Here is an 18,381-nt window from a genome sequence, read left to right as displayed (position 1 = left end):
TCTCGGGGACGGAGAAACGTGTCTCTTGTCAGGCGGGATTATAAAATAAACGGCGCTTCTTAATTCGCTCTACTTCTCGGACGTTCCAGTACGTCGTTATGAGAAAATCTCTGCAAGGACGAATCGGCGTTCCTCGAGCGTTTAACATTGCCGAGTGTTGTCCGCGAGTCTCTTCTTCCCTTGCAAACCGCACAGCGAAAGCACAAAGAGCTCGGAAAGCTTTCGTTTCAATAGTCACTCCGCCGCATTGCAGTCTCGAGTGACACTTGTCGTCGTTCAGATGACTTGACACGAAAAGCACTCGTGAAACTGGTTGCGGAAGAAAATATAGAATGTGCAGACATTGTTTACATACTAATTTTCGCCTCCCGAGATTTTGTAGACTTTCTCGCGCCTACTGTTAACTTGTTTAAAAAAATTCTTAACAAACTTTTGTTCGCGGCCTAAATAAGACGTTAAATGTGTGCGATTATATAGGATCCGGCTTATATTAATATATGCATGGCTAATTTGTTGAGAATTCAGCACAAAACGTTTAAACGTTAAATACGCACGTATCGTGATGTTTACGCGTTAATATTTCAACGTGCTCGTAATTAATCCCACAGACGCGATCCTGTTGCTCGAGAAAAGCACCAGGGGAGTCGGAGACTATTACAAGAAATTGCGAGAAGAGAAGGACTCTCCACCATCTACCGCCCATCTCTTTGTCGTTAATGTCTATTTACGTTGAATTACGCGGCTAGAGAAATTGATATATAAATCTATTTGATACATCTATTCGATAAAAAAAAAAAATTAAAAAAAAAGAAAAAAAAAAAAGAAATAAATAAATGCTTATCGACGAGTTTAACGTGTATCACGTATGATGTATTTTTCAGAATCAAAAATAATAAATACATTTAACATTTGTGAAATATATGATATAAAAAATATGTAATAATTTTATTCTTTTATTCAATTCCTTGACTTTCACTCTGATTAATTAATGTCGCGAATCTAAAATTTTTTTAATTTCTAAAAAGCTCGCTATCAAGGATCTCTCTCTCTCTCTCTCTCTCTCTCTCTCTCTCTCTCTCTCTCTCTCTCTCTCTCTGCAAATGCAGATTCTCAAGATTTAAAATGCGCTCTCGCACGGTGCTTGACTCGCTGATAAACTCGCATGTCCGTTTCCAGTAATTAAGGATCGCACTTTAACGAGCGTGCGCAATCGCCTCGATCGCAAAAAGCGGCTATCGCTTGAAAATATAGTTAGAGAAAGAGAGAAAAAGTGAGAGAAAGAAAGAGAAAGATAGCAAAGAACTTTACTTTACTTTAAGCCGCCTTTGCGCGCAATCCGTAATATTTATTATCGTGTTGCGGCGCGAACTAAACTGATAGCGGCGTGCAAAACGTTGTAACGAAATACACGTCTCATTATCGCGAGAGCGCGACATGGAAAAAGAGATCTACCCGTCTCCAGGTTACTTTATTATTTCGTAGAATCCGCGCTACATCCCAAAGTAGAGAGAGATCGGTATCGGAAAAAATAATTGAGAAACGCAGTTTCTCGCTGCGCGAGTTTCAACGAGTTTTAACCAAGGTCGGCGCGGCGGATGAAGACCGCGCTTTAAACCGGCGCCCTCGTAAAGCTGAATAAAGCGCGATCGTTAGATTTAACGATATGAATATAACGTACCGTGAACGTAACGTAACGTAACGTAACGTAACGTAACGTAACGATGGCGCGCGTACCGTAAATCCCGGAGCAACTTTACGAGTGTGCTTTTATCAAAGCGTAACGCGCACTCGTCTACCATTTCCCTCACGGAATCTCGCGACTGCGAGACAGGATCGTCCTTTCCCGTTCCCTGCGACCTCGGATTGTGTAAAAGAGAACCTGGACCTTGATTCTGTCAAACGTGGCGACACGTATGCTCCATTGTTCGCCAAGATTATATATACTTTTCTCCTTGTATAAAAGAAAAGACTTTGTACTTTCTTCTTGTGTATGTTTCGAGGATCAAAAGATCGAAGGGCTGAAAGGGACTCGTAGAGAGAGGGAGAGAGAGAGAGAGAGAGAAAGAGAGAGGGGGGGAGAGAGAGAGAAAGGGGGGAGAGGGAGGAGAGAGAGAGAGACACGGTGTAACCTTGCGACTCGGCCAAGAGCGTACTCGCCGAAAAGAGCCAAGAGGCCTCGAAGGGAAGGACGAGGGGCCGAAATGATTGCGAGGGGCAATCGGGTACGTCGGTGGGAACGCCGGTCTTTACCTTCCAGGAAGGTAATTTCAAGTTAGCGGGTAGGTGGTCACGCGATTGTGCGTCTTACACGTGGTGGAGGAGCCGAGGAGACGCCGGCGGAGCGAGCTCTCAAATTACCGATCCTTCGCGTCGGGCCGAGTTAAAGACTACCTGTCCGAAAGCGGCGTTGTCGAGAGTCTTCTTGAGTCGGGTTGCTTGAAGAGCCGTCCTTTCCTCTAAAAATCTATCCCCGTCAGTTCCGATGTTGCGCGTGGTTTCCTTGCTTTGGACCCCCGAGAGATCGGTAAAAGAGGATGTTTTTGTACGGTATATTATCGCGTAAAAACCGCAAGTTAGAATTTGGATTTTCTTACTCGATTTTTTACTGATCGATCAAGATTTGTTTTGACAAAAAAAAAAAAATCAATCCGGAATATTACAAATTTACTAACTAGAATAACTGTTCATATTACTGTGCCTTTGTATTTAAATAAACCATGAAAAAAAAAACTAGCACAATAGAAAAATATTTTTTTATTAAATTAAATCATGTATATGACACAAAAGAAAATATTATACGCTATTTAGGCTACTTGTTCATGACTTATTTATTAAATACAAAGGCATACTAATAATAATAGGTATAGGCGCAAGTAATACGGACAAATACCTTAATTTATAAACAAGATGTAGGGCGCACTTCCGACTATTTCACCATTTTTCTCATTGTCAGTCAAATTACAATAATATCCAAACTCTAACTCGAGGATCTCTTATCCGTAAAAGGGACCATTTATCAACGAACGCTTTTAGAAGTGGTGAGTCACGCGGTTTCACGCAGATACGCAAACCTGTCCGTCGTGACGGTAAACCGCAGGGAGCCTACCGGGGGCTCCGGACTCCGGGCTCCGGGCTCCGGGGCGCGCCTTTTATCTCTCGTTTTCACCTGGCCGACCGGGATTTCCTTGTCCTTTTGCTCGCGCAAACGAGCCTTAGACGGGTTTTTAGCCGGCGTGACTCACCGTTTCTTCTTCTTCGCTCCGATGCCCGTCCAACGAGATTCGACCGGTCACCGTGAAAAAGCCTCGATAAAGCGGCAATACTGACCCCCACGAGGGGAGGAAGTGTACTTAATTCTACGTCCCTTTGCCCAAGCACGCTTTCCTTAACTCGCAATGTTGTAGATATATGGCATCTTCTCGTTACAAGAAAGATTTCTCGGTCCATTGAAGAACGCAAGGTCTCTCTCCCTCCTTATCTCTATTTCTTGAAATAGCTAGATTTCAAGCCTTATCTGATATCAAATGTCAAAATAATTGACTTTATAAAATTTCGTTCTCTTCAGACGAGTCAGTTTGACAAGATTTACAAGACGGTTTCTTTAATGTTCTTTTTTTTCAACGTGGTTTAAAATTATTCGTGAGTTAATTTGCAAGATGATAACATCATTTAAACATTTCTATTATATTATGTACAATAATTGTCGTTAAAAATTTTCATGTTATCATCCTGCAAGTTAACCGACGATTAAATTTAAACTACGTTTATAAAAACAGCTCTAAAAAGGATGAATAAATTCGTTCCTATTAAAATGTCGCATCTCGATCCAGAATGAGGAGATTATAGTTCGTATTCTAAGTTTACATTTATCGTTAAATGTCTCTGTAATTTTACACATGTGTTTATATACATTTAGAGGTTTATATGCAATTAGAAATAAATGTGAGTCTAGAATACGGGCCACTGTATATATCGATATATAGAAAAGTACGTTTGGAGAAATATTTTAAAAAATTGTTTGCTTAAACTAAAATATTGTTACATTTTTCGCTGAATTATATCAATATGAAGAAAAGAGAAAAATTGCATCTTTACGCGAGATTTATCTCGCTAGAAACGCGCGAACGTTCAGATGGATGTCATCTTGTGGTTTATTTGTCGCGAGACGAGGACGATGACCTCGTTTGTTCAACACGGTATCTTTGAGCTATAGAAACGATTGTATACATTTCTTGGCATAGAGCACACGTATGAATATGTATGATACATCGTAATAGAACTGATACGCAGTGTCGCGTGTTGTTGGCCGCTACCCTGCCCGATAAGATTTATTTCTCCGGAAAACCGATTACGCGCGTTGGAGTGGCTGCTAATGGATTTATCGGTAAAGGAAATTTTGCCAGAGAAATACGAGAAACTTGTATATATATATAATAGGGAAAGACGAGTGACTCGAGGGATCTGTTTCTAGAAACAACGTGAAGAAGCGACTCGCTGCTAACGAATAGACGAGGAGGAAAAAAAACATGTAAACTCGTAAGCGAGAGAAGAAAACGATCATCATAAAAATGAACCTATATAGAAAAAAAAAAAAAAGGGGGGGGGAAATAAGAACCGGTATATTTAGTGGTTCCAGCACACATACACACAAAACACCGACGTACACAAACGCAAGGTCGTGCGCGAGTGTTGGAGCGCGTCACGAATACACGAAAGCCGAAACAATATTTCGGCGGTGCTCCTCTATCTTTTTGTTCCTCGTTCCCTCGCGTGCACCTACACGCGAGCACGCGCGCGCGTGCATACACGCACACGAGAGTGAAGCGAGGATACCGTGGGAACGAGCCCCGGCAGAACAGGTAGTGAGACAGCCCCGCGTCTCTTCCAACCGTGTTCTCCAGCCAGAGTGCATCCATGCGTGTGTATGAGCGTGAATAGTATCGACTTTCATTGAATTTTACGCATCATTTTACTGTGTGCAATAATCTCGATATTTCAGTTTTAAATGTGCGAAATGTAGGGCTCTCTGTTTAAAGAAACTGTGTATAATATGTAAAATAAAAAACGAGAACGCTTTTTCGCAATACGTATGTACGTGGGAAAAACATGTAAACAAACAAAGTATCGTACGTAATCGCAAAGTCGACAGAAATATTGCTTTATGGACACTTTATATAATTGGTTACAAAATTGATATAATTAATGCGTAAGAGAAAAAGTATATCAACCGATTGCGAATTTAATTCCAATCCATGCGAGGATACCTCTCTCTCCTTTCTTTCTGCCACTCAACGAAAGTTACGCATTCGTGAGGTGATCCGTTACCTTACGTCACTACACAACCTGCCCGCTCTCCGCTCCTTTCTGCTCCGTCCCTGTCGCTTGTTGTTCACGACCGTCCACGGTTGTTACGCCATTAGGCTCGCACTTAGCGTGTCCTCGTCACCAGCTGAATATGAAATTGACAGCCGCGCGGACCGCGTGTACAGCTTGCTCGAGTCGTCGCGCACGCGTGTCAACTACACTACAAAACAGGCGACGTCCCCTAACCTCAACCTTAACCGCGACTGCGCGATCGCGATCGCGACACGACAGGAATATAATACACGACAAGAGTCCGTTTCTGTATTCGAGCGCGCACTTGGTTATCGTACTCTCGGAAACGGCCGCGTTCGGCCTTCGCGACGATGAAGCGCGCAAGAACGTTCGGACGGCTATTTAGGTTGTGACACGACACGTCTGACATTCGCGTTCACGGCGCGCGCGCGTTGCTGCGACTGAAACGCCGCGCGCGGTGTGCTCGGTTTTACGCAGCCGTATCGCGCCCGCCGTCCTTGTCTCGCGCACCGCGCCACTTGCTCTCTCTCTCTCTCTCTCTCTCTCTCTCTCTCTCTCTCTCTCTCTCTCTCTCTCTCTCTCTCTCGCGCGCGCGCGCGCTCGCTCGCTGAGACGAGTGCCCTGCCCGTTTGCCGTTTGCGAGACGAACGGTGGAATAGGCGCTGTCCTGTCGCGAAATGTACTCGAGACACTCGTTTCTCTCGATGCCTGCGTGACCAGTAGTTCTATCAATGTGTCATTAAATATGTATGTACATATGCAGAATGTTTTCTTTAAGTATATAGACTTGGTTATTTATTTTTTTTTTACATAAGTGTTATAAACAAATATTTTGAATAAAAGTTATTTTATTTGAGAAAACGTACATGATAATTTAAATAATTTTTAGCATTATTTTAAAGATAATATAAGTTAATGAATATTAATAAACATTTTTTTATTGAAGATATTTTGTTGTTTTTTTTTCGCTCGTACTTAAAAGCAACATGAATAACAGTTTTATAAACGATTATTGAAATCACTTTATTACTTTGTCATAAAATGTCTTACAAAACTGTAATAAAATATATTACTCCGTTTAAAAAATAAAACTGTCATGAAAGAACATTAAAAAAAAGAATTTAATATTTTCATCAAAGTCATTACATTTTCAAATAAAATAACTTTTATTCCAACACATTTTTTTACAACTCTATTATTTAAAAAAATAACTAAGTGTATAGATTTAAGTCAAACACACTCTGTATACATATATATTGTATATACACACACACACACACATATAAAATTATGTTAATGCTGTATTTAAATTAATTCACATTTTAAGGCCGAATTTAGAGCATGAAAAAGTGCTAGTTTAATTAATTTTTTTAGAAAATTTTATATAAAATAATATTTTATTATTATATATAAAATAAGTTTTTACATTATATTATTAATTGAATAATGTTGAAACACTGAACGTTGTTCAATTTCTAGAGTAGATTTTATGAATTTCTCGCTCACATTGAATCGTTGAATTTTTAAATCTCGACACTTTCCGAGTACAATGATATCGCGAGATCTTGATTCTCGAGAATATTTGCTTATCGGCAAATCGGAAACCTCCCGCGTCTTCGTGATAATCTACATCTACCTACCGGTGTCCGATGCATGATGAATACTCGTATTACTCGCATTATCTTAACTAAAGATACGATGAGTATGTGTATGCGTATATGTATACACATATGTATTTATTGCCTATACTACCTTTCTCATACAGGTGACGCAACGCTTATGATGTATGTATGAAGCTCTGCTTCTCTTTTATATATAAAAGTGACGGTATAGCTTGGTATTGCAAATTTTTGACCTGCCTTTGAAACAAAGTTTTTTTTCAGCTGCTCCGGTCAGGTTCCCACATTGGAGGCGCTTTTATGTTCGTGTAAACTGGCAGAAACTTGTTACGGCGTCGACCAGGTGTTGCAAATGTATAGCGCTTTTATATATGAAAATAGGGAGAACAAGGATCTTTTACAAAGAAGCACGAAAAATAATTCTGATAAACGACTAACGAGTACCAATTTCGGGTAAAGATTTTTTTTTTTGTATTTAAAATTTAAATCACTTTCGCCGCGATTAAATCATCGCGATATACATTTGTATAGCAAAAAGCAAAAGCAAAAGCATGCGAGAGTCGAGCGTATAGCGGACACCTAATCTGATCTCTGCGATCTTGACCGCAATCAAGATTCACCTCGCGTGATATTGCTCTTATCGCGATGTCAAGCGTGGGTCGAACTAGTCGTTGTAAAAATCGCTTAATAAGAATTCCACGGTATCGATCCGCGCACAGAGACGGGGTCAATTTTAATAGACCCCTTGGCGTTCCTTCGCTCGAAATAATCGAAATCGCGCGTCAGCTGATGCCTTTGTCAGCCGCGTTCCTTACACGATCGACGGAAAGTCGCTTCGCGTTATACTCTCAGATTAATAGTGTCGGCTTCGAAATATCACCGCAATGACCTCGCGCGGCTCCGATTTGCCGGCAGAAATCATTCGGTATCCTTCGCAACCATCGCGCGTGTCACCTTTCGCCTCGTGCGCATATAATAGGTGTCATGATGGCCTTCTGCGATGCACCGTCGTGAATACACTTGAAATTCGCACGAGTGAATCGCGCTACTAAATCAACGGTGGAAGACCTTCCAGCCAGGTGGGATCGATAAATGTGACCCTATGCCGCTCTAATTCTCGGCCATCACAGGTGCTCTTCTGAGATTTTCCATGATTTCTTGCTTTCTACATCCTCGTAGGAAGTAGATAACCTCTCACATCCATATTGAGGGCTAGATCGGATTTTCGATCCTAATACGGTCGATTCTAACTCTTTTCAGAGAGAATCATTTTTTATTTTCTGCGACCGTGTTGACTCACGACTCGCGTGCAACGTGACCGTGATCGACAACGTGTGTTAAGAGGGACTAAATCGAAATGAGGTCAATTAGACCTTCTCGGGCAGGAACAAGGTTAACGTGAAAACGTCGTTACCCGGAAATCCAGCGTGATTTATTGCACCAGGAATAGTGTCTTTCGCGACGCGAAACCGTGCGCGTTGTTTGTCGCACGCGAGATGGAAGGAAAGCGGCCGCGATCGGACACACGACGCGCTAAAGTGGTTTTAAAAATCTTTTTCTACTAAAGTAGAAAAACGAGGGAGGGACGAGAAAGATCGCCACGTTTTCCCGGGAAAATAGAAGGCTCTGTCACGCATCGCGCTCCAGATTTCGACGTAATACTTGACATACAGAGATTTCCCAAGATTTTCCACTGCAGAGACAACATACATGCCGATTGTAATGTCCAAAATTATTCCAAGTAAATATTGTATTACGACATTAATCAAGAATTCTATTTTTATTCCAAATGCGGTTTTCGATCGAAAATCGAAACAGAAATAGGCATGAAAATTTATTTTTTTTTCCGCAATTTTTTTCGTTTAAGATTGAATTGAGTAAAATTTTATATACTTTTATGGAATCAAATAAGAAATGCCATTTTCATATTTTTATACCAGCTATTGAATAAAATTTCAATAAAATAAGAAATAAAAGTAATGTTTGTTTACCACCATACGGCGTATCGACTTTCTCCCGCATTTAAATTTCCACCACAGACTTGATATAAAGCCTGCAATTCGCGACTATTAATATCGTAAGATAAAAATGATAGTATATAACCTTAAAAAAAAATCTGATCTTTTATCTTTATAAAGAATTCAGAATATTTAAGTGATTTCTTGTCTTTATTTCAATCCAATGCTTTAATAAAAATTAAATATCAACCAATTAAATTAAACATCGATCAATACTAATTGTGAATTATTGTAAATTGTAAACAAGAAGTTTAAAATAAAATTTACTTAATTATAATATTGAATAAAACTGGGAAAAGAATTTTAAAAAATTAGAAAGCAATGATTCGCTTGGGTTTCTCGCATAGAATCGCGTTTCTAAAACATTATTGATCTGAATCTTTATAGAATCTTTTCTAATTGATCTGAATCTTTTTGAAATAGAATCCACGATTTTTTGAAAAATCTAAATTGCAATTAGAGTCCAGAAATTTTTCTATATACAAGACGCAACTCGATACTCGCGCGAAAACGGTCGCTTGTTGTCGGTCCCTTCGCACATGTTCGCAACGCCTGTAATTTGTTGCAATTGCTCAAATATCTCGTTCGTAATTTGTCCGTTTGTCGACGCTTATTATTAGGTTCGTGACCACTTAACCCCGTCAACAACTCGAAGTTAATTATGTTTGTTTCTGAATAGTTCCCTGACGAATGCGTCGTCGTAATCGTAGTCCTCTTCGAAATATATGTCTTGTCTTTCATAAATTAACGAGAAAAAAAAAACAACAACCGTACGTTATCGAGCGGAATCTTTTGATTTTGTACGATCGGCATAAATCGATTATATACGATACGTTTGTGTTTGGATGTTCTAATTCCTGCCTCCCATAGCTATTTCAGACACTCTAACGATTCTCTGCTCATTGCTCGGCATGTAGTTCTGGTACGCGTACCGTATCGATTTTGTATTAAGATGTACATAAAATTTAGAGGAATCCAAAACACTCTCGTCAAATCATCCGTATCAGACTTTCTCTTTTCACTATCGGAAAAAAAATGTCTAAAGCGACTGAGTTTCTCGTACGAATAAGAAATAAGTCTTAATAATTGCACTCTTGATAATCATACTCTTGTTAATTAATAAAAATTGCTGTTATACTACATCAGCTTAGAAAATATTAAATGGATCTTTCTGATCTCTCTGTGATAAGATTTGAAAGTGCGCAAGTCGGGAACGTTAAAAAGTAATCGACAATAAGAGTAATTATATAAGCAGATAACATGTTTCAGTTGAGTAGATTCATTAATATCCGGTCGATCGATATGATTTTTTTAATTATTCCGTATTTAATGTATAAGGTCACAAAGGTTATCGTATCTTTTTACAAAGTAGATTCTTTTATCAGACTCATAACTGATTTAAAAATTAGTAATATTCAAATAATAAAACTTGCTCATCTCACAAAAGAGAAACCTTTTTCTTATATATTGTATTGTATGTATGTAGTTTGACTTCTTAAAATCAAAATATCCGAAAACATATAAATAGAAAGAAATTGCTCGGTGAAAGCAGACTCAGCTGAATTTGCAAATGGGTTGTAATTTATTCATATGGAAATTGTGCATTCGCATGTAAAAAATATCAAATATGTATTTTATATGTTCGCATAAAAAAAAAAAATACTAACTAATAACTAATTTGTCAGGGATAATACACCGATAGTTCGATGGAGAAATTTTGTTTCTTTATTAATGATTCAGCTTTTTTTAAATGCTAATTTGATTTTAAATTCCGCAAAATTTCAAACTATTAATTTACATTCGGACAATACACCAAATACACATTAATTTTATCAATTTAAATCCAACATCTAGATGGATAACATATCAAGTCGTGTAAGTTCCCTAATAATAATTAATTTCTTTTTTTTTTAAAGCAGATTAACAAGAAAAAAAATACATACAATACTATATCAATTAAAATTGCGCAGCTTCATCTGTAACATCTTCTGCCAACAGTTCTAAAGTTTTCGTCTATACCGTTCTGTCAATGCACCTGTAATATTCCTCTTTGGAGAAACGCGACATTCACGTTCTATTTACATTACTCTGTGTTATCGCACAAGCATCGATTAATTGAAAACGGATGTCAAGAGAATCTACTTTGTTGATCTAGTCTGCTTTGTATGGTATCGTTCAATCTCGTTTACTTCTCCTGATCTACAGGTAAATTGAATTTCGCGCGACAAGGAAGATCCAGAGCTAATGTTGATCAATTATAACAGTTTTGCTATGTAAGCGCACTGAATTTTACGAAAGACCAATTTGCAACAACATCCAAGATTCGCGATGATCACACAATCAAGGAATTTAGGACAAACTTCTATAGTCTCTCGCTAGAACATCTAATTGTAAGACTAACACGAATTGAAGACTATTTATTCATACAAATTATCTGTTATTTCAGTCACATGATTTAGTATCATTTAAAAGTTTATTGACTGTATCTATCGCTTTATTATATTTTCATATATGCTGTTATCTTTCTCTTTTTTTTTTTTTTACTTCTTTTTTTATTTACGTTAATTATAAATGATTATTTGGTAAAATAATTTTAGAGCTGCATAAATAACGCTTTAACAAGTAACAATAATAAAAAGAAATTGATGAAATTTTTTTGAAAAACGGGAGAACGTTCGCCTCTTCTTCGGAAAATCCTTCAAAAACGAAAGGGCCTTGCGTTCTTTTGGATTCGCTCGACACTTGAGGTATTGTTAGCACGTAAGTTCTCAAAGGTCAGATGAGACGAGCAGACACGCTTCGCGGAAACGTCGACGGAATCGATAGTAAAAGCTAGTGGCGAGTCTCTATAGCGCGGCCTTCTTGCTCCATCGTAATCGCAATAAGAGCCAACGTGTGTTTTTTGCATTGTTATAATCTTGCAAACGACAAGTGCATTAATCTCGCGCTGTGACCCGTATTCTCGTAATGTGCACGCTGCTCCGGAAAGTTTCCTCTGCCCTTTTAAATTCCGAATAAACATTTATATAACCGACTCTGAGATTTTATAAAAGTCACTTGGTTTAAAACAAAAACAAAAACAAAACAAAAAAAAATAAATAAATAACAACGCACGGCGCTGTATGATTAAATAATAATAATAATTTGCAAGAAAGTATTGCCGAATCTTAATTAAATCTCAGCGCGTGAATCATAGGTGGTGTAAAAGCGGCTTATCGATAGCGACGGTAATAGAATGCATTTTACACGTAAGAAAATAACGAGCACTAAAGACCGAGAAATACGATCGGGCATTGTTGGCGACGCTGATCTGATAAACCTAATCGCGGCGAAACGAAAAGCCACGAATAAATCGGCCTCGAGTGCCAGGCTTGCGTAAGACTATAGCACGATAGATAAAGACATGCATTATTCCGGGCCTCTGAGCCTACGAAAGCCGAGGCGTAGTCTTTCCTCGACGTCTCGAGATCTCCAGACTCGATAGAGAAAGAGCCGCTGCTATGGAGGCTCTTGCCATTTTTCACTAGGGATTAAGAGAGCATCGGTTTGTAATCGCACAATCGGAGGCAAAGCTCACGCATAACGTTCGCAGAGTACAAGTATTTCTCTATTTAATCGATCATGCGTCCGTCTAACGTGCACGACTATAGTTCGATATAGTTGTTCCGATTCTATCCAGTTCCAGTTGGCGCATAATTTATTAAGGGCTGCCTGGGCAAACGTATCCGAGAAAGTGACCGGCCGACCGGTCGCGGTCGACGAATAGAATCGTTATCGCCGGCCGATCTTTGTGCCGATCGCTTTGAGCCGGGCGAAATATGCAACAACCCGGAGCATGTATGCGTTAACAACAACAAAAAACACAATCACGTGCGTCGCTTTCTAATTCGCAGGCGGGATTCGCCTCTCGGCGAACGCTTGACGTGTCCCTCACGCGTTTTATCGTTGAAATCTTTCTCGAAATTTATTTCGTCAAATTTTGCTCTTATTTTCAACCCCCATTTTCTCACGTTTATGATTTCTATAGGATTTCGACAGATTTAATTTATATAGGACAGTGGATAGTAAACGAATAATTTTCCACTTATGTTAGAGGTTTGAAAAAGAAACTTTTGGCAAATAATAATTTAAAAAAAAAATCTATACTTAAAATATCAAAGTAGACGTGTTAAGTTGAAATTTTTAATTAAAAATAGAAGAATACCGACTCTAGTATCGCGATTACTAAACGATAGTGGGGTTTGAAGAAAGTAAAAAAAAAAAAAGAGAGAAAAAAAACGTATGCCCTTAAATACGCCATTCATTCGCATATCTACTTATTTGTCGTGTTCGCGATGTATATCTCGTTTTTATTTTTATATGTTTTGTTCTTTCCGTTCCAATTGCTAAGCTCGTCTCGTTCAATGTGTGTCCGGTGTGTTCCGGAAGTAAATTCTAAAGGCTATTGTTGCATTTCCGCTTGTCCGTAAAACGACGGCTATCTCGACTATCGCGAGTACATAATGTTATGTTACGGTATCATTGTGGCACATTTATTTCCGAGAAAATGATATTGCACCTTCAAGTAGATACGATATAATGACTTAAATTTAATTAGTACCTTATACATTGCGGGTTACTAACAATAAGTAAAACTTGAGCACGAAACAATGCATAATGCTATTCGTGTATTTTGCACACGAAACTACGGATGCAATTACATTTCAGGAGCGTTTCTTGTGGGTCGTAAGTTTGGGTCGTCAATTATCTCCGCTATTGTCTTTCGTGAAAGAGAGGGAGAGGGAGAGGGAGAGGGAGAGAGAGAGAAAAGAAGGGTGACGACGACACCATTGTAACAAATGACAATTGCAAAACGAACAAATGAGTTGTTCGTGACAATTAGCATGTGTACGCTCAAGTACCGTAAGCGTTTTCACCTTTCTTCAAATTCATAAAAATCCCGCTAATCGAATAAAAGTTTCTGTTTCAGCAACGATAATTATATGAAAGCAACATCGGGAGAGAAAAGAAAGATGATAGACAGGCGATGTATTCGTGATCGAGCAAACTTTATGAGAAATTCGATTTATAACAGAAAATTCCTGAATTTTATTTTTGCGTACAAGATTTCAGGTGGTAAATGTCCAAACTTTAATGAATTTACACAGAAAAAAAGTAAGTGTCAAATCAAAACTTATATACTCATCGTATGAACGCGTTCATTGTTTCATATATACGCAACAATTTATAATCCTCTTGGAAGAATTTAAAAATCTTCAATTTTAACAATATTATAATCTTATTTCAATACTACCATTGTCATTTCAAGAATAAAATCATTATTTTAACTCTAAGAAAATTATAATCTTCGATTTAAACATGTGTTATTTTCTATCCAACATTTTTTCCTCTCCATTCAAGAAAATTATTCTTAAATAACAAGAATATATTTTTCTTGGTTCAACTATATAAAATATCTTCATCCAAGCAAATTTTCTTTGTTTAACACAATATAATCTCATTTCAAGATTTACATTTTGAAACTAAAGATATTGTCAAAATAAGAATATTTTTTTCTGTGTAGAATCTCAAAACAAGAAGAAATTTTCCTCTGGAAATATACCTGTGCAAGCTTTGTTTGAAAGATAGACATCTAAAGTTATGGGTAAAAATAATAAAGTTTTTTTACAATTGTTAATATAAACTTATTCCGTAACTGTACATGTCAATATTATAAAAACGATGCACAAATATCATGTTGGGATATTCACTGTTAGAATAAATGTGAGGTATAATGACGCGCTTGCAAGAAAAGTTTCCCAGGTGTCCTTCTCCAATTTGAACAAAACTTGATAGATTTGTTTTGTAGAGGATATCAAAATATTTGAAATATATTTTTTTATACATACACCCCGTAAACATGTTTAAGGGGTGAACGTAGCTCTCGAGAATCGGCCAAATTTTCGTTTTTTAGCTTTAACTTTTGAACGAAGCATGAAAAATGTCCAGAATTTCAAAACATATTCACTGGTGTAAAAAGATTTTTTTTTTGTATAAAAAAATCTGTGAGTCATAAAACGCATTTTTTTTATTTTAACATTTCTCTGAAACATGTTTGATTACTGATAAAAAAAAAATTACATATCGAATATTTTTATCCCTCTCTTTTGACCCATCAAATTTCATTAAAATCGGAGAGGGATAATACACCGACCTAAAAGACTTTGCTTGTTATGTAGTTTGCAAAAGCGTCAAACTAAGAAAGTCACTGTGCGATAAAATTTCACTGAAAAAGTTTCTCAGTCGATATGATTTTTAATTATTTTAAAATATTGTTTTTATAATACATAAACAGTTTATTGACCTATATATAGATTTAAGAAAACAAGTTCATATTAGCAATCGTATAATAATAAGTTTATCATTTTTACCTGTAACGTTAGGTATCAATATTTCTTAAACAAAGTGTTTATGGGCTATCTGTAGAAGAAAATTTTTTCTTGTTTTGAAGTCCTAAATTCTTATTTTAAGTTAGGACATTTAACCCTAAATGTATAAAACAAAAAATAAATATTACTTAAAATTTTTTTATTACTTCGTTATTATTTCGTTAAATTTTCGTTAAGATGACGAGCGTGAAAATTATGCAAGATTAACGCGAGTGATAAAGTGCCGATCGCGGATTTCATCACATTTTGATTATAAGATCTTTCCGCTTGACGGGCGCAATATCGCTATTCTTGGAGCAAGTCAAATCGGAAAAACCTCCCCTCGTCACCGTTCCTATGACGACAAAATGGAAAGGTATGTTCGAGTGTGACGACGGAAGAATCCTTAATCTTCCGACTCCTTTCCAAAAAGTATAGAGTTTCTTTTTCTGTGTTCGCGTGATAACTGGTAAACGCAAATTAACCATATATCAAACTAATTAGAGGCCGAATACTATTATTTCTGATTAGCATTTTATTATGTTTTCTGCAATAATTATCATAAAAAAATTAAAAGCTAAAATTAAAATGAAAAAGAGAGAGAGAGAGAGAGAGAAAAGCAGATTGGGATTATAAATAGTTATGCTAAATTACACAAAGTTAATGTAAATTTCACATACGAGTCTCGTATTATCGATCGACTCACGCAAGCGAAGGCCAACCCGATGGAAAATTAATTTCCAGCCATTATCGAGATCACGATCGATCGCTCCAACGAACCGTGCAAGGATTCATTAATTAAGATCTAAATAATCACTCGTGAAGCCGCGCAAGAATCTCGTTGGTCGAGCTGGTATGTCAATAGCCACGAATAGACTATTACGACTTCCAACTTCCAACGAGAGCGGCGTATGTTTGGGACTTCCTTGCGTCTTAAATAAGATGATTTTCTCAAGTCAATTTTATCTCATTGTCAGCGCGAAATTTCGATTGAAAGCTTTAATATAGGTATACTAGAGTAGTTCGACAAGAAAATTCTATAAAGTAACATTGTTCGCAATCGATAATATTGAATTGTACGTCTTGTATTATCTGCACGACAATACATGTCGTAAACTATTTCGCGATATGCGTAGTCATTCATATTCTTGTTCTCGTGCACATCCGATACTCCTGTATCCGGTGATCCGGTATTCCGCCAAACTAAAAAGTAATCCAACAAGAGATATCGCTGTTAACCAACATCCTTCTAATCGTTGAAACTGATAATACTCATTGGTATGTATCGCAGTTTATATGGTTGAAAACACAGTTATAGAGCTGTTACTCGGTTGCAGTCTACCGAGACTTTTGTTAATCCAGCCCATCCTATACCACCAAATGCATGGACGGTTATTCATAAAGTTATCTCATCGTTTAAATTATGCATTATATGCGCTGTAACGCGCAGTTGGGAAAACTGAAACTCGAAAGTTTCGGTTTTCACGAAAATGCCAGGCCATTAATAAAGCGGCGATTAATAGCGCGAGAAACACAGTTTCTTGTTACAGATATTTTAGCGATATTTTAGCGCGACCGACCCCGACACAATTAAACACATTGAAACAACGTGAACGGATCTCTCGCAAAACTCTCAAAACTTTGCGGTGGTTCCACGACAAAGCCCTGTAAAGAGGATTGCGAATACAAGCGTAACCATCACCGCTGGCGTGCTTGTAAATAATCCGCAAATGCCGCGCACCGTATAATTATATGCATATTCGTTCGTACGCGATTCGACAGCACGCAAGCATTTCCGCTCCGGGTCGGTCACGCGATTGGAAACCGAGCCGCTAGGAAATATCTTAACATCAAAGAACGTTCCCGCCGTCCGCGTCCGTACCCGTGCCCGTGCCCGTGCCCGTGCCCGTGCGTTCTCTAAATTGTCACAACGTATCGTTCTCGGAAATGTCAAACTAGAATTTCGACCATCTCGAGCCTCGGGCCCTGTTCGTCCTTGATTTTGTTGCCGCAGAGAACAGAGGCGATCGCGAATATAACTGTGAATGCAGTAATTTCAAACTCGCGGCGTAGAAAATGGAAACGGGTGAAGCCTCAATGGTACACCAAGAGGACCAAGAGAGCTTGCGAACGAACAATGAGACAGAGAAGAGAAGAGAAGAGAAGAGAAGAGAAAATGAGACGGAAGAAAGAGAGAGGGACGGTCGAATGAAGCGGCGGCCGCTTCATCGTACCGGAAAATCAAAACACGAAGGACAAGATGACGGGGATGACGGGGATGACGGGGAAAACAGGGAGCTCTTCTCTCGGCTTGGCACGGCTCGGCTCGCGTGCATAACACAACCCGGCACATGAATTAAACATACGTTGTTCGCGATCCGGACGACGAGCAAACGTCGAGCAAACGGGAAGCGTGGCGTCGCGGCAGGGTGAGAGGGAGAGGAATGAAAAGACGACTCGGTGAAATTGGTGTCGAGCGAGGGGAAAAGACGCGCGAGACAGTGTCGTGTTTATGTATTCGTCGAGGGTCTCGGGCAACTGCTCAAATGTCGGACTTGTAACATTTCGACGATACGGCCGGAATATTCAATTAAATTAGACATATATAAAGAGACTTGTAAACTGCGTAGGCGCGTAACATGTCCATGTCAAAATCTACTCGCGATTCGGTTTACATATTATATGTAAATTTGGCTTCGGCCAAAGTTCGCGACTCCGTGCGCCGGGGTATCTTGGTACTAGTATCGACTCCGATACTAGTTGATATTCACCCTTATATAACGCCCGTCTCTAACCGCCGGGTCTGTCCGACGACTGGAAAGACAATAGCCAAAGAGAGTTTATGCGAGGACCATATCGAAACTTGCCTCCAACGATGGAACTCGAAACTCACCCTTGCGAACGACCACCGCGTCCGCGACGACCTCAGCCGTCACCCGCCGCCTACCCCCGGCCGCTCTTCTCCCCTCCCCCCCCCCGTGCTCGTTCGCCTTCGGCTAT

At 38.6% G+C, this 18,381-nt stretch overlaps 1 protein-coding gene across 1 annotated transcript in view; it reads right to left on the bottom strand.

Annotated features, from left to right (window-relative positions):
• The window catches only part of Mical-like (MICAL-like protein), a 29,854-nt gene extending 24,079 nt beyond the window's left edge, over window positions 1-5,775 (bottom strand). Inside the window, 1 exon segment of the mRNA XM_072891442.1 lies at window positions 5,326-5,775. The gene's annotated coding sequence lies outside the window, so the exon portion shown is untranslated.
• Window positions 5,776-18,381: the final 12,606 nt, after the last annotated feature.

Source organism: Anoplolepis gracilipes, chromosome 4 (genome assembly GCF_047496725.1).
Source record: "Anoplolepis gracilipes chromosome 4, ASM4749672v1, whole genome shotgun sequence".
NCBI classification, from domain to species: Eukaryota; Metazoa; Arthropoda; class Insecta; order Hymenoptera; family Formicidae; genus Anoplolepis; species Anoplolepis gracilipes.
The sequence above is the reverse complement of the archived record's forward strand: the minus strand, read 5'-3'. Positions and strand labels throughout refer to the sequence as shown.